Source organism: Silene latifolia, chromosome 3 (genome assembly GCF_048544455.1).
Source record: "Silene latifolia isolate original U9 population chromosome 3, ASM4854445v1, whole genome shotgun sequence".
NCBI lineage: Eukaryota > Viridiplantae > Streptophyta > Magnoliopsida > Caryophyllales > Caryophyllaceae > Silene > Silene latifolia.
The window spans coordinates 43,023,713-43,048,698 of NC_133528.1; the positions used below are offsets into that span (position 1 = coordinate 43,023,713).

At 39.5% G+C, this 24,986-nt stretch overlaps 1 long non-coding RNA gene across 1 annotated transcript in view; it reads right to left on the minus strand.

Annotated features, from left to right (window-relative positions):
• LOC141646064 (uncharacterized) overlaps positions 1–24,557 on the minus strand; it is a 51,526-nt gene extending 26,969 nt beyond the window's left edge. The window contains exon 1 of the long non-coding RNA XR_012545313.1: positions 23,898–24,557. This is a non-coding gene — a long non-coding RNA (uncharacterized LOC141646064). The remainder of the gene's footprint in view (positions 1–23,897) is intronic.
• Between the last annotated feature and the right edge of the window lie 429 nt (positions 24,558–24,986).

Sequence of the window (24,986 nt, forward strand, 5' to 3'; positions counted from 1 at the left end):
TGACTTGAAGACACAAACGACTGAGAAGCCCCCGAATCAAACAAAACAAAGGTAGGAATACCATTAACAAGGAATGTACCGGTGATAACGTGCGCATCTTCCTCAGCTGCTTTCTTCTCCATCATGAATAACTTTCCACTGGTCTTCTGTCCACCTCCCTGGACAGTACTAGCTGAAGTGGTCGGCTTAGCACCCGACCCTTGATTGTTGTTGTTGTTCGTTGGTGGTTTCTGATAAGAATTACCGCCGTTGCGGTTGCCTCCGCTCTGGTAACTCTTACTTCCCCGGTTTGGCCATGATCCAGCCGGTCTGTTGCTCGCGAAGCTCTGCGCAGGTCTCTGAAAAGATCCCGGTGCACTTGTGCACTCATGTCTCTTGTGGCCTACACCACCACAGCTATAGCAGGTCACACCCCAACTACCACTAACACTTCCCCGGCCGCGCCCAAAGGAAGCCCCAAAGATCGAACCCCGACCCTTAAGAAAACCCCTTAGACCGATTTGTGATTGCCTTTCTTGTGATTAGACCGGCCACCACCCTCGCTCTCGACTTCCTTTTCTTACCACCTAACCTCTCCCGAGCCATCTCCACCAACCTCTCGGCTCTCCCGACCCCTCTCATAAGCTTCCTTAACATCAGTAAGGATCCCCACGGGTAACTTATCCATAATCTTAGGGGTCAACCCCCTCTCAAACCTCAACGCCAGGTTTTCCTCACTCAAACCCATATCCTCAGCATACCTAGACTTCTCATTGAATTGCCTGTAGTACTCGGCCACAGACATCTCAGCGGTCATCTTAAAACTGTCAAACTCTTAACTCTTCCCTCAACTTACTCCTCACATGCTCCGGTACGAACTCCTTTCTCACAGCCCTGCGAAACTCCTCCCAAGGTATAGCAGGTAAACCTTGGTTTGTATATATCTCCTTAGCACTCACCTTCACTGTATCCCACCACTTGCCAGCTGCCTCCCTCAGATAGAACGCAGCTTGTTCCACTCTCATCTCATCAGGACAGTGAACCAAATCTAATATGTTCTCCATCTCTCTCAACCAACTATCAAGAAGGTTAGGCTCCCCAACTCCCTTGTACTCTTTCGGGTTAAACCTCGCGATATAAAGGCTGATTTTAGAATGATCAACCTCCTTTTCCTTATCCTTATCCTTATCTTTCCCCACAGTCTTTAAAGCCTCAGTGAGAGCATCCTGATGCTCCAACATCTTAACGATGTCATCTATGTTCATAAGCTCAGCTCTCGCATACAAAGCAGTCTTCTTGGGCGGCATCTTGAAACTATATATAAGAAAGGGTAGACATAAACACATGTACTAAACCTCAAAACATGAAAACACGCTGCCCAGAACCTACTCGATCGAGTGCCCAAACATACTCGATCGAGTAACGGGCTACTCGATCGAGTGCCCAACATACTCGATCGAGTACCCAAACATCAGACCCCAAACAGACCTTCTGATCTCTAACATACTCGACCGAGTATCTAGGCTACTCAATCGAGTGACCCCCTACTCGATCGAGTACCCCTAGTTACTCGATCGAGTACCCAAAAACACGATTCTGGACTCAAAATCGTCAAAAACCCACCCGATCAAGTCAGTCCCACTCGATCGAGTCATGCTAACTCAGAAACGCTACCCGCATGCTATATCATATGCTAACATGCTAAAAACTTTATAAAACCACATATTATATCATAACTAAGCATATAATGCTACGCATCTTTTCGTACGATCTATGAGATCATTATATCATGTTATTAAATGCCACCTTGTAAACATCCAACATGTTATCACTCCAACAACAAGTCTACATATATCATTAACCTTTCTTTCAAATTCTCAACTTTCTACTTCAAACATCCAACAATTACACACACTTCATCACATTCTTACACAAGCTAACCAAGCAACACCTACGACCTTGACATACACCCCCCATGTGACCGGTTCAAAATTGTAGGGCAAGTTCGCGACTTTAGGACGTCTCCCAAGCCTTTGCATTAGCTCCTACAACTTTTACCCCGGGTTCATTTTAATTGACTCTCTATGTTCATTAGGTTCATTGGTTACAGGTTTCAGGATCGTCGCTCTGATACCATTTGTAACACCCCCATACTCCAAGTGCCTTACCAGGACCACTCAGGTATGAAGACATTACCATCTCGGTTACCCGAGGCAATGATAATCAAATAAACAATGAAGAAACAACGTTTAAATATAAATACTTAGCGAAGAGTTACAAATCTCAAAACCAAACCAAATGTATAACACATGTCCTCAAACTGACTGTTCTAACTGAAATGTAAATAACTAATAAGCTACAGCGGAAGACTCCTATCATCATGTCGTGGCAATGTAACACCCCCACACTCCAAGTGCCTTACCAGGACCACTCAGGTATAAGGATGCCACCATCTCGGTTACCCGAGGCATGATATTCATAAGACAATAACGAAACAACTTTAAAAGTAAATAAAGTTTAAAGTGATTACATAGCAATTCCAAACCGATAAAAAGAAATACAAGATTCTCAGACGGTCTACTGCTAAAACTATCAAAGCTATAAAATATCGTCTGACACAGCGGAAGACTTCTAACTGCCACATGATGACTCATCCCAGCTATCCCATACGCGTCATATCATACCTGCTCAATAACTGCTCACCACCCCCGAATGGATCACCACAGTTTTTAAAACATTTAAACGGGGTCAGTACTAATCACACAATTTAATATATCAACAATAAGATAAACAGACAGCTTAACCGTCACGCACACACACCATCACACCAATCCCAACAATCTCAATCACCGACTGTCCACTGGACCAGTGATCCGAACGATGTCGTCACTCATCCAATCAAACACATTTATAATACTCAACAAACAACTAGTTAGCGGTAAGTCGAGGTCGATCCATGGGACGGTGTGCTTTGGGTTCTAAGTCTATCTATCTCAATTTATGCTAGTGTCACAATTTGGTTGGGTTTGTAGTTGTGTCTATACTAATGCAAGCAATAAAGTAGAACGAGCAATAAAAGGAAAGATGTAAACAATTGATTAAAAGTGCTAGGATATCATGGGGTCATAGGGAAATCATGGTGTTGATCATACAAACATGTTTACAAGGTTGCAAGCAATTAGTGTTGTGGAGGAACCGAGTTGGGTTATATCTTACAGTTCTTAGGAAGGGTTGGGTCCCGGAGCCGAATCGATTAGATTGTACGACACCTACAAGTCGACTTACTTTCCTCCTAATCAACTTCTATGCATGGTCTAACAAGACTCGAGTTGGTTTATATCTTACAAGTCAAGTTGAGTAGATAAGAGATGGTTGTAAATGCAAGGATTCATAGGCTTAGCATTTCATCAAACATAACATGTGCATAAAGTTGACATCACAACAAGCAAGCAATTTAATCATGTGAACATATTAGATTAAGTGATACGGACGATGTCGTCACTCATCCAATCAAACACATTTATAATACTCAACATACAACTAGTTAGCGGTAAGTCGAGGTCGATCCATGGGACGGTGTGCTTTGGGTTCTAAGTCTATCTATCTCAATTTGTGCTAGTGTCACGATTGATTTGGGTTTGTAGTTGTGTCTAAACTAATGCAAGCAATATAGTAAAACAAGCAATAAAAGAAGGATGTAAACAAATGATTAAAAGTGCTAGGATATCATGGGGTCATGGGGGATTCATGGTGTTGATCATACAAACATGTTTACAAGGTTGCAAGCAATTAATGTTGTGGAGGAACCGAGTTGGGTTATGTCTTACGGTTCATAGGAAGGGTTGGGTCCCGGAGCCGAATCGATTAGATTGTACAACACCTACAAGTCGACTTACTTTCCTCCTATTCAACTTCTATGCATGGTCTAGCAAGACTCGAGTTGGTTTATATCTTACAAGTCAAGTTGAGTAGATAAGAGATGGTAAAAAATGCAAGGATTCATAGGCTTAGCATTTCATCAAACATAACATGTGCATAAAGTTGACATCACAACAAGCAAGCAATTTGATTATGAAAACATATTAAATTAAGCATGATTATTTCCCATGTTTATCTCCCCTAGTTACCCATTAATCCTAGCTAAGAGACTACTCACTCATTATCATGGGAAACATGTCATTAATGGTGTCAATCATCACAACAAGTATAAACATGATAATAGAATGAAGAAATGAACAATAAAGATTAAAGAGTAAAGGAATTATACCAACTTAAGATGATCCAAATAATAAAGCAAGAATAATAGAAGAAACTTGATTGATTGATGGAAGGTTGTCAATCTCCCAATAATAACCCAATAATCTTCAATTACCCAATAATAAACTTGAATAATAAACTTGAACAATAATTAAGGAGAGATTAATGTGTAATTTGTGGAAAGATTAAAGAGTAATCTATTCTAATCTACTCCTAATCTAATCTAAAGAAGGATTTTCTACTCTAAAAACTTGTGTAAAAACTTCCTCCCAGGATCCCCCTTGATTATTTACAAATGGGGTATTTATAGTGGGAATTAGGTGGATGCATTAGGGTTAACTAAGGGCTAAACTAGTAATTACACTTTTGAGATTTGAGCAGGGAGACTCCGGTATTTCTCGGAGGAAGGGAGTCTTTCACGTAGTTTGGAGAAGACGAAACTATGCTGTGAAGAAATCCGTGCGTATTGGAGTCGGGACGGGCGGAATCTGGCAGTGGAATCCGAGCGGATTCGAGGGAATCCGGGCGGATTCTAGTGGGGCAATCCGAGCGGATTCAAAGCAGGACGCTCGGATTGTAGAGGGGAGACGGGCGGATTCTGGGACAATCCGCTCGGATTGTTCTTCAGCAGTGGTTCTTCTTCCTTTCTTCCCTTTTTGCTCATTTCCATTTTATTCTTACGGGATTGGTCTTTTGTCCTTGCTTCCCCTTCATACTAGTCCATCTATCATCGTCAAGTAGCTTCCAAATATGCACAAAAGACGGGAATTTCCGCCTTATTATCTCCTTTTCTACAAAACATATGAAATGCGATAGAAAAGCAAATAGGAAGGTTTTGACGGATAAAATGGCCATAGAATGTTATAATAGTATGCAAAATAGGCTCAATTAGGGGACTAAATGTGCGCAAATAATGGTCACATCAATAAGCATGAATCAATCCCATGTTGGTTTCCCCTAATTACCCACTAATCCTAGCTAAAAGACTACTCACTCATTATCATGGAGAACATGTCATTAATGGTGTCAAACATAACAACAAGTGTAAACATGATAATAGAATGAGGAAAAAAACAATGAAGATTAAAGAGTAAAGGAATTATACCAAACTTGAGATGATCCAAATAATAAAGCAAAGAATAATAGAAGAAACTTGATTGATTGATGAAGGGTTGTCAATCCTCCAATAATAACCCAATAATCTTCAATTACCCAAAAGTAACAAACTTGAATAATAAACTTGAACAATAATTAAGGAGAGATTAATGTGAGATTTGTGGAAAGATTAAAGAGTAATCTATTCTAATCTACTCCTAATCTAATCTAAGAGAGGATTTTTCTAGCTAAAAAGATGTCTTCAAGGATTATTACAAATGGGGTATTTATAGTGGAAATTAGGTGGATGCATTAGGGTTAACTAAGGGCTAAACTAGTAATTACACTTTTGAGATTTGAGCAGGGAGACTCCGGTATTTTTCGAAGGAAGGGCGTCTTTCACGGAGCTTGAAGAAGACGAAATTATGCTGTAAAGGAATCCGGGCGGATTGGTGTCGGGACGGGCAGATTCTGTTGATGGAAGACGAGCGGATTCGAAGGAATCCGGGCGGATTCTGGCGGGGCAATCCGAGCGTCTTTGGTGGAAATCCGCTCGGATTGTGCTACGTGGAGACGGGCGGATTGGAGACAATCCGCTCGGATTGTTCTTCAGCAGTGATTCTCCTTCTTTTCTTCCCTTTTGCTCACTTTCGTTTTATTCTTGTAGGATTGGTCTTTGGTCCTTGCTTCCTCTTCATACTAGTCCATCTAGTATCGTCAAGTGGCTTCCAAATATGCACGAAAGACGGGAATTTCCGCCTTATTATCTCCTTTTCTACAAAACAGATGAAATGCGATAGAAAAGCAAATAGGAAGGTTTTGACGGATAAAATGGCCAAAGAATGCTATAATAGTATGCAAAATAGGCTCAATTAGGGGACTAAATGTGCGCAAATAATGGTCACATCAACCAGCCCTGCCAGTGGGGGACCGCAGTCGTACCCACCAAATCCCCGCTCTTCACAATGAGCGAATTCCCTGTTCATTAATGTGCACATCCCCTTCCGTGGCGGGTTCCACGAAGGGCGAAACTAGGGCGTGAAGCCACTCCCGCAAGTGACCCCACTCAGCCGAGAACGCATCTCGAGAGCCATAGACAGACAATCACAATCACAATCACAGCCGTCACAATACAATTACTATATCAAACAATCAATCTCAACACATCAACAATCATCCCATTATGGGACTAATAATGAGTAGGAAATCCTACCTGGAAAGCACAACCATCAGACGGTATCAACAGCTGTATCAAAAAGCCTCTTCTACAAAACCTCCTCCTATCATACAAGCACATAAACACTACTAAATCACAATCTACACAAAACCACCAAATCCCCATATTAGGGTTTAACCAAATTAAAGGAAAGACAATAAAAAGGGTACATAGATCTTACCCTCGACGCAAGGATCTCAACGGTATAACAAACGATGAAAACCGACCTTCCAAACTCCGGGATTTGCTAACAATGCGATTAAGATGATGAATGAACTTGCTTTCTCTCTTTGACAGTAAATTAGGTTTTTGTAAAAGTGTTTAGAATGGTGATAGAAAGATTATATATCTTAATCGCATAATTAACAAAACCCGAGAAAAACTCCCCGTAAACCGGCTACTCGATCGAGTAGCTAAGGTACTCGATCGAGTGCCCCCAACAGGTCAGAAACTATTTTACAACGCAACTCACCCTTACTCGACAGAGTAAGGCCTACTCGATAGAGTACCCAAAGACTCATAAATACGGAGTATTACAGTCTTCCCTCCTTAAAAAGAACTTCGTCCCCGAAGTTCAACCCATACTCAAAAACAAACATACTAACTCGATCAAGACACAACAACGTGACTAAGAACTCAAAACAAAACTCCAACCCAAACATGAACTCGTAACATCAACTCCACTAACTATTCCTACCTCCACAACATGGCTCACGATATCGTATCGACTCCATTATATCTCTCTCAACACTAACTCCATACACTACCAACTAGCTCCGTAATACATCATCCAGAGCTAATCCAATATCAAAATACCCCTAACATCAAACGGAATGTTACATTCTACCACCCTTAACAGGAACTTCGTCCTCGAAGTTTACTTACACTCATAAACATCATCAAGCCACTATCAAAACTCTCGAACTCCTAAACATCACACTACTATAAGCACGGCCATGGCCTTTTAACAACATCAACCACAAAACAAATCCCTTCTTTACGCTATGCTAACACTCTACTTCCAATTATTTTACAACATGCACAACCATGAAACTCACTTTTATCGCATCCTACTCCTCTTAAGACAAATGTTACGTCCTCGTAATTCACTAATACTAAATCCTTAGTTAAAACATCTCATCATCCTCATCACCACCACATGTCAAAGATAACCGCCTATACCTCATTTCTATAACCGTTCCTATTTCCAAGGCTTTCTTACTTAAACAGTTCTCATACTTCAATTCACTCTGCACTCCATCTAACTAATACCGCAAAACCCTTAGCATAACCAATACTCCAACTCTTCCACATTACCGCAACATGACATACCTCTCTATATAGGCTATATAAAACTTCTATCGCCAAACGCATAACTCATGATCCACACGTGTTACGTACACTCACACAAGATCCTCAAGTTCTTTTCTTTCATCACTGCAAAACTCATACATGACTTAACAAGACACTAAATCCAAACACCCTTCCCTCACTGGCCTAACGAAAGATTAAAACCACCTGCAGCTTTCAGATCATTACCACACATGTTCTACGAATCACTTGCCATGACTATGTGCACCGATGTCTCATCTACAACAAGGTCAAATGTTCTGTACAACCTCTTACAACTGTGCCCTATCAACAGAAAATCACTATACCATCACAACAACAAAACATACACAACTTTCTCCCATATCATACTCTACCCTCACACCCAAGCTGAAACTGGTAAGAAACATCAACAAACAAAACAACATGTCTATCTGTATAAACTGAAACTCACAGGAAGCAACATCAAACAAAACAACAATTTATGTATAACTAGTATGTACTTTCGAAACTCAAATCATAATCATCCCGTCTACTCCACAACAACCGGTGACGGCATCGCAACACCGCCACCAACCACCACACCGCAGTGCGAAAATACCCGCATCACAACACTAAATACCGTGCCCGAATCACCACCCGAGGCACCACAACCACATCGATAGTCATCACAACTTACACAATCCCATAAGCACTGACTCAACATAACTTCTCGGACAAGAAAAACTTACTCAAATCCACTTTACTAAATCACAAAGCAACATATTATATGGATAAACAGATAAGCACCTCATGAACATCATCTCTACCATTTCACGGAATACGCATGTGTTATCAATACACATAAAATTATAACTAGTCATGCCAAATCAATCAAACTATTACCTTTTTAGCCTCATTCCATCAGCTTGTCGTACCCTACATATATCACAAACATTCATATAACATCTTTATAACTATCACACCATACCGCTTCTCGTGAGGTCAGAACCTCACACAAACATTTATACACATCATAGACTCATAATCACATCCAACTAGTCAATCCTGATCACGTAAGTTACCACTCGATAAAGGTTACCTGTCACCCGAGCTTAACTCATATGCCCCTCATAACATATTTTCCCATTCGCATAACCATCACCTCATGCCATACCATTAATATTCAACCACTAGCGCTCGCCTCATATAACCACATCTTATACTCCCTTACAACCATACATATCAATCCGGCCTTTGTAAAATCAACCTCTCTAGGACTGCTGTCTTTCTTATCTATCATCACCCTTAACCACTAGTGACAACACCACAATACCACCACTGCTCGTATATCAAATCTCTTACACTCATATCAAAACAACACGGTTTTTCTCCTATCTTTGGTTAACATCCCCAAATAAAGAACATCAAACCCATCAACAATATTACCTCAACATTATTCCCAATACTATCTTAATTGTATCGTCATCTAACTTTCCACCAAAAATCTCCTATCGTGTAAATACTCCACCAACTCTTACTCCCTTAATTCCTCGAAACTCATTATTAATCATGTTGTCCTGAAGCTCCCATATAACCATTAACTAACATCCTTATGATAATATCACACATTTCGATGATTCCTTACCTTTATATCACTTAACTCCGGTGAAAATTTTCCTTAGCTTACTTTTTACTCTTCCTTTCTCTTCGCATTCAACAATACCATTTAATAGCTCAACTTCTTATTACTTCTATCTAATTCTTTAGTGCTCCGATTACCTTCTCATTCCGCCAAAGCTCAAATCCCATTATTTCATATCGATATCATCTCACTCTTTCTTACCATGGATCTTCTCTTATTATGCTATCGCTCACACTTGTCACTAACCTATCCATAAAATCAACGTTCACTGTTTAAACAACTTCATTTCATGCCGTTAAATGCCCAAAGAAATCACACGTAGTTTCACCTCTTAATAAACCAAATCTCCCAAACTCACTCACTGTCTACAAATCCACCTCGCAACATGTCTCCATAAAGTTCACTATATACCACTCTTCTCAACCCCTTTAAAACGAACTTTCACTACATATATTCTTGACCCACACGACTCCTAACCATCTCACTCCATAATTCTTTACACATCTCAAGTTGCCACTATCCAAACCTTCCTTTCAATCTTTTCATTCTCACGTTCCTTAGACCCACATCATCCCTTACCCACTTTCACTTACTTTTACATCACTCAATTTCGCGAATAAATCACTCACCACGTCTCACCAAAACTTGCACCATGCCTCAATCAACTCATCAATATTCTTTTTCTTTTTCCACTTCTCAGCACAACCACATATAGCTCATCTCCTCCCACCAAACTCATACTCACCATAAGGTGCCACTCACCACCCCATAAGATTGGGTAACTTACGTATCAAGACCAACTTACATGTAAAACAATGCATAAAGAAGTAAAATAACAACTTTGAATTAAACATAATGTGCAACGAATGTCAAAAGATAAGCATATGACCCAAAACAGGGGTCACTAGATCGAGTACCGGCCACTCGATCGAGTAAGGGACTTACTCGATCGAGTAGGTGAAGATCAGAAGCACGTAAAACAAATCACCAGGGCTACTCGATCGAGTAACTAACGTACTCGATCGAGTTCCCCATTACTCGATCGAGTACCAAGGCTACTCGATCGAGTACCCCAATTCTCAGCACTGTCCAGTTTTCGTAAAACAGTCATAACTCCCTCATTTCTTGGTCGTTTTGGGCGTGTGACCTATCGTTAGAATCGTAAAAGGACAATCTATCACCTCCAATTGGAATCACATCAAAATCATTTATGCATCTCAAGTTATAACAGTTTAAAGACAACCTCTTTATAATTGAAAAACACAACTACTTGATTTTACTTCCAAACAACTTAAACAACAACCAAGCAAACAAAACCAGTCCAAAACTCATAAAACCAGTATTCATAATCATATGTTACTATTTTCAAAAGCCAAGCAACAACATTAATCATGCACATCAATTATTTAACTTGTCAATCACGATTTACCACATGCTTTTATTTTATAACTTTACGTACACAATAACATAATATACAACATAAAATCCCCTATTCACATGTTACAAACATTGCCATATTATTAAAATCCATTACCCACATAAACATGTTCTACACATGAATTTCATATTTTTATGCAATTACTTACTTAATCTCTTCCAACCAATTCATTCATTACAGCTACACACTTCTTACCACATATACACATGAACAATAGTGGACAAGTACAGAAACTTATCATGCAACCTTATGCAAACCAAATATACGTATACGACACAACATTCCTATGCACATGTTATTATTATGCCACATTATGAATCATCCATCCTGCAACATCATCATTCATCACATATTATCACATATGAACTACTTCCTTTTTCTACCACATCATTCATCATTCTCATATACTTTTCCTACAATTCAAAACAACATTGTAAACCAACTATCATGCTTTCAATCAATAACTTACGAAATCACATCATCACCATCTTTTCTACACATTCCCCATTCTCCACATACATACATCCACTGATTCATGCCACACATCACTACATAGGTACACAATGCATAAGGTAAACACATAGCGATCCCGACTCATATCCCATGGTGACCGATTCAAAATTGTAGGGCGAGTTCGCGACTTTAGGACGTCTCCCAAGCCTTTGCATTAGCTCCTACAACCTTTACCCCGGGTTCATTTTAATTGACTCCCTATATTCATTAAATTCATTGGTTACAGGTTTCAGGATCGTCGCTCTGATACCATTTGTAACACCCCCACACTCCAAGTGCCTTACCAGGACCACTCAGGTATAAGGATGCCACCATCTCGGTTACCCGAGGCATGATATTCATAAGACAATAACGAAACAACTTTAAAAGTAAATAAAGTTTAAAGTGATTACATAGCAATTCCAAACCGATAAAAAGAAATACAAGATTCTCAGACGGTCTCATCGCTAAAACTATCAAAGCTATAAAATATCGTCGTCGACACAAATGGAAGACTTCTAACTGCCACGTGATGACTCATCCTAGCTATCCCATACGCGTCATATCATACCTGCTCAATAACTGCTCACCACCCCCGAATGGATCACCACAGTTTTTAAAACATTTAAACGGGGTCAGTACTAATCACACAATTTAATATATCAACAATAAGATAAACAGACAGCTTAACCGTCACGCACACACACCATCACACCAATCCCAACAATCTCAATCACCGACTGTCCACTGGACCAGCCCTGCCTGTGGGGGACCGCAGTCGTACCCACCAAATCCCCGCTCTTCACAATGAGCGAATTCCCTGTTCATTAATGTGCACATCCCCTTCCGTGGCGGGTTCCACGAAGGGCGAAACTAGGGCGTGAAGCCACTCCCGCAAGTGACCCCACTCAGCCGAGAACGCATCTCGAGAGCCATAGACAGACAATCACAATCACAATCACAGCCGTCACAATACAATTACTATATCAAACAATCAATCTCAACACATCAACAATCATCCCATTATGGGACTAATACTGAGTAGGAAATCCTACCTGGAAAGCACAACCGTCAGACGGTATCAACAGCTGTATCAAAAAGCCTCTTCTACAAAACCTCCTCCTATCATACAAGCACATAAACACTACTAAATCACAATCTACACAAAACCCCCAAATCCCCATATTAGGGTTTAACCAAATTAAAGGAAAGACAATAAAAAGGGTACATAGATCTTACCCTCGACGCAAGGATCTCAACGGTATAACAAACGATGAAAACCGACCTTCCAAACTCCGGGATTTGCTAACAATGCGATTAAGATAATGAATGAACTTGCTTTCTCTCTTTGACAGTAAATTAGGTTTTTGTAAAAGTGTTTAGAATGGTGACGGAAAGATTATATATCTTAATCGCATAATTAACAAAACCCGAGAAAAACTCCCCGTAAACCGGCTACTCGATCGAGTAGCTTAGGTACTCGATCGAGTGCCCCCTTACTCGATCGAGTATCCTAGTTACTCGATCGAGTACCCAACAGCTCAGAAACTATTTTACAACGCAACTCACCCTTACTCGACAGAGTAAGGCCTACTCGATAGAGTACCCAAAGACTCATAAATATGGAGTATTACAGGCAATCCCAGCTATCCCAGTACTCATCTCAATACCTGCTCAATATCTGCTCACCATCCCCGAATGGATCACCGCAGGTTTACAAAACAACATCGGGGTCAGTACTAATCACACAATTCAATATATATTAACAATACGATAAACAGACAGCTTAACTGTCACACACACACAATCACGCCAAATCCCATCATCTCAATCACCGACCGTCCTTTGGACCACCGCGCTGGGGGACCGCAGCCGTACCCACCAAATCCCCGCTCCACATAGTGAGCGATAACCCTGTCCATTAATGTGCACATCCCTTCTGTGGCGGGTTCCACAGAAGGCGAAACTAGGGCGTGAAGCCACTCCCGCAAGTGACCCCACTCAGCCGAGGACACGCCTCAAGAACCACAGACAGCAATCACAATCACAATCAAAATCACAATCACAATCACAACCGTCACAATACAATTACTATATTATTCAATCAACCACAACACATCAACCAATATCCCATTATGGGACTAATACTGAGTAGGAAATCCTACCTGGTAAGCACACAATTAGACGGTCTCTACTGCTGAATCAAAAAGCTTCCTCTATGAACCCTCCTCCTATCATACAACATATAAAGGCTACCAAATCACATACTACACATAAACCCCCAAATCTCTAAATTAGGGTTTAACCAAATCAAAGGAAAGACAATAAAAAGGGTACATAGATCTTACCCTCGACGCAAGGAACTCAACGGTATAACCAACGACAAGAACTGACCTTCCAAACTCCGGGGATTGCTAATTATGCGATTAGGATGAAGAACTTGCTTGCTTTCTCTCTTAAACAGTAATTTAGGTTTTGCAAAAGTGATTTAGAATAATGACGACAAAGCTTATATACCTTAATCGCATAATTAACAAAACCCGAGAAAACTCCCCGTAAAACCGGCTACTCGATCGAGTACCCGAGGTACTCGATCAAGTACCCCCTTACTCGATCGAGTGCCCCAGCTACTCGATCGAGTACCCAATAGGTCAGAAACTTTTCTAAAACGCAACTTACCCTTACTCGACAGAGTAAGGCCTACTCGATAGAGTACCCCAAGACTTATAAATACTGAGTATTACAAGCTCACCTCCAAAACTAAAGGATCCGGGAAGCTTCTCAATACCGTGTACCATTGGCGACACAACGATCAACAAAGCCTTATGTGATCTAGGGGCTAGTGTGAGTGTTATGCCGTACTCGGTGAGTAAAAGGTTAGGGATGAGAGAGCTTAAATGCACCAACATCACACTCCAAATGGCCGATAGATCGACGAAGACACCATTAGGGATATGGGAAGATGTCCCCGTACGAATTGGGAAGTTTTTCATCCCGGTGGACTTTGTCATTGTTGATATGGAGGAAGATTCCAACATTCCAATCATTCTAGGAAGACCTTTCCTACACACCGCGGGTGCGGTGATTGATGTGAAACATGGTGAGCTCACTCTAGAAGTGGGAGATGAAAGCATAACCTTTAATCTTGACAAGACTATGAGAGCTCCTCGTTTGCATGAACCGTGTTTCATGATTGATCATTATAGCCGAAAGGATGAGAGGAAGAAATCGAAACTCCAATGGAAGAAGAAAATTGAAGATGCTCCATTCAAAGAGCAAGTGAATTGTGATAAGGAGAGCTTGCAAAGCTCCTCAAAATCAATCAAAGAAGAAAAGGATGGCCTCATTGGCCAAGAGAAGAATTTGGGAGAATTGTCTCCATCAAATCAAGAAATTTTTAATGATCAACTTAATGAAGTTTGTGGTCTTTGGGACGACGAATTTGAAGGGATTTTTAATCCCTACATTGGTAATGCCATCGATCAAGACCAACAACAAGGGCAAAGGACTATTGAAGACCTCTACCATGATAATGAACAAGCTTTTGATTACTTTTTCAAGGTGTTGAGCAACATCAACAACACCTTGAACATGCCCCCTTGACATCTCATCAAGAATGAGAGTTTGGTGGAGTCCTCCCTAAACCACCATTTGTAAATATTTCTAACTCCCTAACTCGCATTTCAATACTTGTATTACATTTTTGTCATCTTTGGATTTTTATTTACTTTGATCAAGATAATTGTCATGTTTGAGAGAAGTGAGGGAGGGACTAAAAATTTCAATTGATGTGTAGTGCTTTAGCTTTGTGTGGGGATGACGATTACCTAGGCTAATCATGCCTTAGTAGCGCCCCCACAATGACGAACACGAGATATGAAGAAGAATGGAAGGACGATAAGGGATATGCATTGTACACGGGTGAAACTGAATCCGGGTACAAAGGGGTAGAATCCGAGCGGATTCAAGAGAATCCGCCCGTTTTCATGCAATCCGAGCGTACTGGGCAGAAGACGCACGTCCCTATAAAATGGAATTTTGAAATATTTTTGACTGTAAGAGAATCCGGGCGTCCTGAAGAGCAATCCGTCCGTCTCTGAAAATCCGTCCGTCTTAGGAAGAAGACGCCCGTCTTCTCTGCTGAGGAAAACAAGAAAAATTTCTGGACTCAAATCCGTCCGTCTTCTTAAGAATCCACCCGTCCCGTATCAAGCAAATCCGAGCGTCTTCTCTTGAATACGCCCGTCTTTAGGCGAGTTTTATCAAACCCAGAAAGTGCAGAATCCGCCCGTATTGGGCAGAAACCGCACGGATTGCCCCTCCAGTTTGAATTTTTTCGGTCTTTATAAAATCCCTCCCACCTTCATTCATTCATTCATTCATAAAACTACTTCAAAACATCAAAACCCTCATCCTCTCCATCACAAAAACAAAATTCCTCAACTACATTCACCAAAATCAAATCAAATCATCCTTCTAACAACAAATTAATCACTCCTTCTTCAATAAAAATCAAAACCAAGCACAAAATCTTCAACCTTTGAGTCGATTTTTGAATTCATAAAGGCAAAGCCTTTCACCTTTAAATCGATTTGAGTACACTACAAATTGAAGATTTTTCTTTCTTTTCTTGGTTAACTCATCAATGGCAAGGACTAAGGGAGCAACAAAGGCAACAAAGGCACCAAAGACACTTTCACAAAGGCAAAAGGCTCTTCAAGCAAAGAAAGCATTGGCTATGCTGGTAGCAACACCAAACTTGGAAGTGCAACAACAACAACAACCTTCTATGGGAGCAACAACATCTTCTACTCCGGAAATCGATCAACTTTTGCATTATCCGGAGGTAACTTTTATTTCCGAAACCCATAGAAATACTTTTGCCAAGTTTGCTAGGAAATCACTTCAATCCACCAAATTTATTTGTGAAGACACCTTGGGAAAGTTGGGTGTCCTTGAGCAAACTAGAGCCTTTTTCAAAGCCATGGGGTTAGAGAAATTATTTGAGTCAAAAGAATTGACATACCCCTCCCTTACCTTGGAATTTTTGAGCTCTTTGAAAGTCACCAAAGTTGAGAGTAGGGAGAATCTCGAGTTTCGTCTAGCTAATGTTAGTAGACACATTTCCTTTAGGGAATTGGGTGGAATCTTGGGTCTTAGTGATGAACCGAGTTATTTTAAGAATTATGGAAAGTATGACCCCGACCCTCTTTGGGAGGCAATTTCCGGAAGGAAATTTGAGGACTTTCATGCGAGTCGTGCTCTTTTAGTCCACCATCCGGGCATAAGAGTATGGCACAAGGTCATAGGAAACACCATTATTGCAAGGAAAGATACCAACCATTTCACCAAACTTGATTTTATTCTTCTTGAATCGGCTTTGAACATTGGAAGAGTACACACCAAGCCTTTCAATTCTTTGAGGCTCTTGGTAGATAGATGGCTCAACATTGATTGTGGGAAGAAGGGCACTACCGTTATTGTCAATGGCGGCCTAGTCACTATCCTAGCTAAGTACTTTGATCCTAACTTCAACAAGGATAACAAGTACAAAGCAAAGGAGGGTGGTCATCTTGTTGATTTGCATACTATGATACACAAGTACAAGTGGGTTGCCCATAACCCTCTTGACACTAAGTATGGATGGCTCACTAGTGAAGCTAGATCGTTCACTTTGCCTTCAAAGATTTGTCGTCTAAGTGTCCACCGGACCAATTATCTACTTCCCCTTTCTAAAGAGGCCGAGTATATTATCCAACAACAAAAGGGTGAACTTGAAATGCCCTCCTCTTCCATTGTCATACCACCTTACCCCTTTGAGTATCAAGAGTTCAAGCCGGAAGGAGTTGAAGCTAGAAATGATTATTTGACTCTTCTCATGCAAGCAATGCACAAGCAAGCCTTTGAGGATCGGAAAAATGCTTACTTGGCTCAATATCCACCCCTCTTACACTTAGCTAGGCAGGGACTACTTGATCCATCATGTCCTTTGCCTAGTTGGGCGGATAGAGAAGTCCTATTTCCGGGTGCATCTAGGGTCGTTTCGGGTGACAATGAGGTTGTTGGTAATGAAGAAGTTGATGGTAACATTGATGAGGAAGCAAGTGAAGAAGGAGAGAAGGATGGTGAAGAAGATGATGAGCAAGATGAGGAAGAAAGTGAAGAAGCAAATGAAGAGGGAAGTGGCAATGAGACCACTTCTAATGAGGAAAGTGATGATGGTGATAATATGATGGAAGATTAGCAAGCCTTGGAGGCTCCTACCCTCTCATGGTTTGTCTATTTCTCTCTTTGTTTTTATTATTTTTCTTGATCATTGTTGGAGTAGTCCTAGCACCATAGAGGACTCACACCTCGGTACCATTGAGGTGTTCTCATTTTATTGTTCCCATTTTCAAAATCCAAAATGACAAATTAGTTTCATGCATTGCATAGTGTATGCATGAACTACACTTATCCTTGGGCATTAGCAATAGTGTCTCATTTGGTTTGGGGAAGTTAATGCATACACAACGGGAGGTAATCTAAATTATCCTCTCCGCCATAACAAAAACCATGCATCATGTAGTATAGCTTAGTGTAGATTGCATTTAGTATAGAAATCATGCATCATCTTTGCATAATTTCCATCATTTTGGCCATTGAGGACAATGCCCATATTAGTGTGGGGATGGGAATTCTAACATTTAACTCTTATTCAAAAATCCAAAAAAAAAAAAAAAAATTGAAAAATTTCGAAAATCATAAAAATTTGAAAATTGAAAACCCAAAAACATGTTTTTTTTTTTCACTTTTATAGTCTTGTGTATATATTGTGTTTGTTCTATCCTTGTTCACATTGATCGACTACGCCACATCCGAGACATGGGGATATTGAAGACCGCATGGTATGATCTTTCCAATCTCCTTTTTCCTCTTTATGTTAATGACTATGTGGCTTTATTTTGATTGATGCGGTATAACAATGTGAACTTAGGACTTGCATTTAGTTTATATGTCATATTAGTTGGTAGAATCATATGCATTAGGATGTATATATGCTAGTTGCATCATGGCATGTAGTTGCATGTTAGAAAATTTTGTGAAACCGTCTACTTGGGAAGCTTGACAAGTGTATATAGGCCTTAGTAGATGCTTTTTGTTCTTAAGACTTTGCTTGTTAGAATACTTGTAAAACACCCTAGGATGTGTCATGCTAGTATCCTTTGACCCATGGATTAAGGCCTAGTCAAGAGTACCTTGTGGTGTGATAACTCCTTGGCTACCGTTTATTCCAAGGTGACCCTTGAAACCATGCAACTATCATTCATCCATGTTCTACCACATTTTTGTCAACAAAAAGGGAATGGGCATAAAAAGAAATCAATTTGAGTTCAATAAAATGAAAAGAGAAAGAAAGTTTGCAAAAATGCATCAAATGAAAAGAGGAGCAAAAATAGAACTCCTATGCTTCAAATATAAGGCACCCTCGTTACTAATTGGGGTGACTTTGAAAATGTTCAAAATAAAATGCAAAAAGTTGAAAAATTGTCAAGTGTTGAAAAGCCAAAAATCAAAAGAAATGGCAAAAAGAAAGTGTTCTCAAATGTCAAATGCCACAAGTAATTTGGGGGGAAAAACAAAAACAAAGCAAACTCCCAAAGTGAAACTCAAATACTATCGATCCCTTTTCCATCTTATCCATTTTTGTGCATGGTAGAGAGGGGACGACCCTTCTTCTTGTCTAGGCAAGAGAGGGAATCCCGCGATCCTCCAGTGTTTCTAACACCATAGGGAGTCTACTCTTGACAAAAGCATTTAACGATTGAGGAAAAAGGTACCCTAGCTTGACACAACTTGGAGGTGATTTATTGGTATCCTTCAAGGCTTAGTAGTTTGAAGAAATTGCATCTATGAAGGAATGTGTACCCTTGAATTGGTTCCCTTGTAGATAATTTCCGCCACTTAGATGAGGAAAGTGGCTATTCTTTTGTAGATGCATCCATTATGTGATTTTGTGTGCTTAATGTTTGGATGTGTCGCCATTTTGGCAAGACCCACCTTGCCTTGCAAGAAGGCATCCTACCTCATGGTTGTCTTGTTGTGAGTTGAAGGGACGGAGTGAGACCCGCTAATTGTCTCATATCGGCTATGTTATTAGGTTAGTTTAAATAATGGTCCTAGTCTTTGTCACCTCTTTACTCGGGACGAGCAAAGGTTCGGTTTGGGGATATTTGATGTGACCATAATTAGCGCATATTTAGCCCCCGAATTAGCCTTGTTCCCATGCTTTTTAGTGCATATTTGGGTCATTTATTATCTTTAGTTCTTTGTTTTGCATATTCTTTGAGATTTTGATCCCTTGGTAGGAAAGGAGTAAGAATCTTGCATTTTCATGGCAAAACGAGACTAAATTGATCGAATTCAATGACCAAGCATCAAGGAGAGACAAGATTAGAAGGCCTTTGTACATATGATAGTAGATGAGCAATGTTGAGAAAGGATCCTTGAGTCCCCAAGGAAATCCCCAAGGAATTTATGAAGAAAAGGGAAGAAAAGAAGAAGAAGTCTTGCTGAGGCACAATCCGTGCGGATTGTCCACAATCCGGCCGTCCTCCACCTGCACAATCCGTGCGGTTTTCCACCAAGACGCCCGGGTTCCATCGCCACAATCCGCCCGGATTCTCTCCAATCCGCTCGGGTTCCATCGCCAAAATCCGCCCGTCCCGACCCTAATCCGCCCGGATTCCTCTACAGCGCGATTTCCTCTTCTCCAAGCTACAAAGAAAGAAGCCCTTCCTGCGAAAAATACCGGCTCCTACCTGCTCAATCTAAAAAGTGTAATTACTAGTTTAGCCCTTAGTTAACCCTAATGCATCCCCCTAATTTCCACTATAAATACCCCATTAGTCTAATTAGAAGAGCATGTTCTTCTTATCAATAATTAGAGTAGTTAATATCAATCAAATCTCTCTTTAGTGTTGTAATCAACAATTAATCAAGTTCTAATACAAGTTTTATTTCCTTAATCTCTCTTTTGTTCATCCTTTATTTTGGATAATTGAAGATTATTTGGGTTATTTTTGGAAGATTGACAACCTCTCAATCAAGCATCAAGTACTTCTTTTATCTTTGCTTTATTATTAGAATCATTAGTAGGTATAATTCTCTTAATCCCTTTTTAATTATTGTTAATTACTTTCATTTATTCATCATGTTTCATTTTGTTGGTATGATTGACAACCTTGCTAGCATGATCAACATGATAATGAGTGAGTAGTCTCTTAGCTAGGGTTAATGGGTGATTAGGGGAAACCAACATGGGGAATGATTCATGCTTAAATTAATATGCTTTCATGTTTTATTTGCTTGCTTGTTTTGATCTCAACTCATGCACATGTTATATTTGATGAAATGCTAAGCCTATGAATCCTTGCATTTACCACCATCTCCTATCTTTTCAATGAGACTTGTAAGACATAACCCAACTCGAGTCTCATTAGACCATGCATGTTGTTGAGTAGGGAAGATTAAGTCGACTTGTAGGTGTTGTACAATCTAACCGATTCGGCTCCGGGGCCCAAACTTTCCTAGGATTGTAAGATATAACCCAACTCAATCCATCACAACAATAATTGCTTGCTTATAATTTGAGAACATGTTTGTATGATCAATTCCCATGATTCCCCTATGATCCCATGACACCCTAGTGCTTTTTAATCAATTGTTTACACCTCTTTTAATTCATCTTGCTTGTTTATTTCCATTTCTATTTTAGTTAGTGACCTTCTATATCAACCCAAATTGTGACACCCCTAAGACACCACTAGTTTCAATAGAAATCTCCTTTCAATACCCGTCCCTTGGGATCCGACCTTTACTTGCCTCTTTACTAATTGTAAAGTTGTTTGTGAAGTTATAAATTGTGTTTTGATTCGGACGTGACCCAACGACCACACCTTTAATTGTGAACACGAAACGGACCGATCACCCGGGTGGGAAAGTTCAGCGGCCGATGGTAGAGTCCTCCAGGATGCTGTGAGTAGAAGACATCCGTTTAAAATTCCTTGTGGTGAGGACATTTTTCATTTTTCTCGCTAGTGATTAAATTATAAATGGGTAGTTATTACCTAGTGACTAAAACTAGATTAATGTTATGTTAATAGGTAGTTATTACCTAGTTGATGCGGGTTTTACAAATGGTGAAGGCTTTCTTGCTCCTTATAGAGGGAAGAGGTACCATCTCAATGAATGGAAAGATGGTCGACAACCAGTTAATGAGAAGGAATTTTATAATATGAAACATTCTTCGGCACGAAATGTCATTGAGAGGTGTTTTGGGTTGTTGAAAATGAGGTGGGCGATAGTCAGAAACTACAGTTTTTATAATGCGGATACTCATACTGACATCATCAGTGCTTGTTGTCTTATTCACAATCTGATTCGTCGCGAAATGAGTGTCGATCCAATGGAGTCCTTATTAGATACAGATTATTGTAGACAGTTTATGGAACACGGTGAAGATTATATAAATATAATTGATACATCTATCTCTTGGACAAAATGGAGAGATGAACTAGCTAAGGAGATGTTTGATAGTTGGAAATAGCGTAGGCCTTTTAGGCATATAACATATGTTTGATACTTTGCTTAATTAGATGTTTTTGTTTGGTTATGATACACTGATTTTCCTTGTTGTGATACACTGGGTTGTTCACTTGTTTTTCCAGCTATGAATTTTATTTGTACAACTTAAAAACTTCAATAAATTCAGTTTTTAATGTATAAGTTTCTGGTCGTTACAAATTTTACATACATAGTGTCTACATGATGGCCGAAAGTGAAGCTAATAGAGAAAAGATTAGTCCAAGGAGGTGGACTATGGAGGAGGATACCTTGTTGGTGGACTTATTGCTGTCTTTACATTTGGATGGAAAGTGGAAGGCTGAAGGTGGGTTTAAATCTGGTTACTTGGTACATTTGGAGAAGCTAATTTCAGAAAAAATGCATGTTGCTGGACTTAGAGCAACTAACTTCGAGTCAAGATTAGGCTATCTTAAAAAGCGATTTAATGCTTTACTTGAGATCAAACACAAGGGTAGTGGATTCGGATGGGACGATACTCTCAAGATGGTAACAGGCGAGCGCAAGCTGTTTGATGAATGGTGTAAGGTAATATTTTTTTTAACTTTCTTTCTTTCCCACATGTAATTTTAGGCTACTGTCTGATGTGCCATTTGTTGCTTCTTATGCTAATGTTTTCTTTTTTTTCTTTTTAATATTTTTTAAGAATTTGATTTTCAGAGAAGTCTGCAAATTATAGGGAGGGGTTTATATGGGTGCTTATGATTGAGATGCAGTAAGCAGCATCCCCTGCATCAATGGAAGAGTATAGTTTATGACAAAGTTTTAACTGTAGTTTGTTTTCGGTTTTTTGTTAGCTTGTAAGGTGTTTCTGATATATGAACTGAATGTCCTGAATATTAAGGGGTTCAAATTGCCGCAGCCTGTTTATATTTTGCTATTGATGTTCGTGTCGAATATAACATCTATACATTCAAATTAGATTACTGAAATAAAATGGAGAGTCAACTAACCGGATAAATTGTGATATGTTTTCATTCTTTTATGTTTAATAGAGTCACAAAGAAGTCAAAGGCCTGTTTCGGAAACCATTTCCATTATTCGATGCAATGGAGGAAATCTATGCTAAAGACAGGGCAACATGTGCTAAGGGTAATACACCTCTTGATAGAGATGATCAAGATGAAATTAATGAGACAAGTGAAAATGCACAACAAGAGGTTCAAAGTGGCGAACTCACTGAAGGATCAGAAACTAGTAAAAGATGTGGAGATGAAAGTGTGAAGCGACCAAGTAAGAAAAGGTTGCGTAAAAATAAGGAGATCTTGAATGTTCAAAAGAGTTTCGAAAATCTAATGGGGACCATACTTGAAAACAGTAATGCTCAGATTACTCAACCCACTAATATGTTAGAAATGGTCTTGAGTAGGCCTTAGCTTGTTCGTGATTTGGAAGACGAGGACGATAAGTACGATTTTTTAGGAATGGTCTTGAGTAGGCCTTAGCTTGTTCGATGAAGATTATGAGCATATATTAGCTATATTTTCCGACATACAATTTAATTCTTGTTCTTATTTTTATTTTTAAATTTAGGCCTTTTTGCAATGTAATAAACTAGAAGAGTTGATAATGTTGGACCAATGGTATAATTAAAAGCAAGCTTGTATGGTCAGTGATTTGGTGTACTGTTTTATTTATTTTGTACTGATCATATAGTTTGGTCGTTTTCTGATGCAACTAGAAATTTTACCCCATACCAAACTTGGGGAAATATTAAGCCAGTAATGATTTCCTAGAAATGCCAAACCTTAAGTCAGGAAAAAATCTCTCCTAGAATCAATTTGGTGGGTAATTATTTCCCCATACCAATTTCCCCCTCATTCATTAATGCTATACCAGGCGACCCCTCAAAAATAATGAAAATACTAAAACAACTTGTAGCCTGGAACAAGAAATATGTAGTCCAATACCCAACAATTTTAAGCACACACCATCACTAATCCTCTACAATCAACTACTCCTCACATAGAGTACGTATAGATCAGACCATATCACCACCATATTATGCTAGAAACCACAAGGAGACCATATAAAGCTACAACTACACCCTTCAACTGTTATTAGCAGCCCACAAGATATGCCATCTCCAATTACAAAACAATATTTCCAACTCTTACGAGATCCGTACTAAAGCCCACGAATAGCATAAGCATTACTACGAATGATAGCAACCACAACAGTAATAAGCACTATGACCTTCATAAACTCAGCAATCAACACAACTACGATCGACCCCGAACTATAATAAGAGTATTAAGATCAGAAACCCCGTCGCTTTGAAACGAAAATTGACTAATAAATCTTATAAATTGAGTGAAATACTTACAAATTATATGATACGAAATAGGAGAGAAGGATAAGCCAAGATCCGTGATTGAAAATCCGAAAATTACTGGCAAACATGGTGAGCCGCAAGAAAAGGGCGATGAGGGTTAGAAAAACAGGGAAATAGGAGATGAATGATGTGAAATAGGAAAATAAAATAAAATGTAGTATATAGGGATTTGGAAGCCGGGTAAAAGGGTTTGATATTTTTAACACAAATTCTCATTTGTGACGGACGTTATCCGTCACAAGGTGAAGACGGGGCAAATCGATACTATTTATACTAATATGAGGCGGATAGTGGATAGATAGTGGATAGTGTATTTGAGAAGCTAGTATTATTTTATTAGTGGTGGGGGACAATTAGTACATACCCATCAAATCTGTGTAAGGGGCAAGTAAAAAATCAACACAAACACAACCACATGCTACCAAATCTTTCTATCTTCAACCTATATTCTTCATTCTTCATATTCATCCATCTAACAATCACCAAATGTTTATCACAAATTCATATTTTTAATTAGCTTTGTAAAATCCTCATAAATCCACAACAAAAAAAAGGCTGAAATTGATGTTGAACACGGTATTGTTAACACTGAAATTAT